Source organism: Rhopalosiphum maidis, chromosome 4 (genome assembly GCF_003676215.2).
Source record: "Rhopalosiphum maidis isolate BTI-1 chromosome 4, ASM367621v3, whole genome shotgun sequence".
NCBI classification, from domain to species: domain Eukaryota; kingdom Metazoa; phylum Arthropoda; class Insecta; order Hemiptera; family Aphididae; genus Rhopalosiphum; species Rhopalosiphum maidis.
Genome location: NC_040880.1, coordinates 52,555,283 through 52,556,563, shown reverse-complemented (window position 1 = coordinate 52,556,563; position 1,281 = coordinate 52,555,283).

The window sequence follows — 1,281 nt, the reverse complement described above, 5'->3', positions numbered from 1 at the left end:
ACCACCTTACCATAATTTTCATCACGCCTTCGAGTTATCTAAAATTAACAATGAACTGTAATAGACGCCACATAATGGCTTATATAGATTATGTAAATTATGGCGTTATCTTTATAGATGACTGGAAGAGGGAAAATGAAAGTTTTATCAAACTCATTTTTTAGCTAAATCATTCATCCATCGTCCATAAATGTTATGAAGTATAAACTACTTTTATACTAAATGAGTGGACAACGATAATAAATTATATTTCAATATTATTCTTATTATTGGTACCTATTTTAAGAATTTTATTAATTATAGTAAAAACAAAGATGAACATATTTTAAGATTACATTATAATATAAACATTTAAATTTTCAACTAACATTATCAAAAGAAACAAGCAACACTTTTTATTACGATTAAAAATGTATTTAATGGTATTTATTCCAATTCACACATTTTTTTAATTCAAATATTCTAATAAATAAGTACGAGTACGACATTTTTATGCATACACTTCACAAGAGTAGACGTACATTTAACGTGTTTATTGCTCACTTATCTTATCTCGGCGTTTAGTGACCAAATAAAACGAGTTCAGGTAATAACAAGCATTATTACTACTACCTAATTATATTTTTGTTTTTAATAAATTAGTTTATATATCTACCTACAAAATACAAAAAATAAATACATTAGCTGCATTATTATAAACGCAACAGTAGTTTTTTTTATAATTTACTAATAATTAATTAGTTGCATACACTATATTGTAATGTGTATAAATTATCTTAAGAGTTGTATAGTTTCAAGGTCATAATAATACTATATATACAGTTAATTTCTAATATACTTTTAAATATAATTCAGATTACTATACTATTGAAAATACAATTTAAATTTTGTATTTAATAATATTTAAAAATGTATTTGATTTATATATTTTACAAACAGCTTAATCTTTTTATTATATTATTTAATTCATCAATGATCTTCGTTAATTTTATGACCTACTTATATCAACTATAATCGATCATGTCATTGTCGTCAGTTTGTCACAATCAGAAGATTTTTCGAATATTAAATGTATTCAGAATGTTCCCGAATAATTTAGCTACCTATTTTTAATTACAATTATCTGTATATTTCGATTATTTCTATTAATTTTGTTTCCTATAGAGACCCATACAAAAACGTTAAAATTATTTTCATAAAAGTAAAATTATACATACTATAATAAATATTTTAAAATGCTTGTAACTTGTTTAAAATTTAAATATTTAAAAACATCTACAT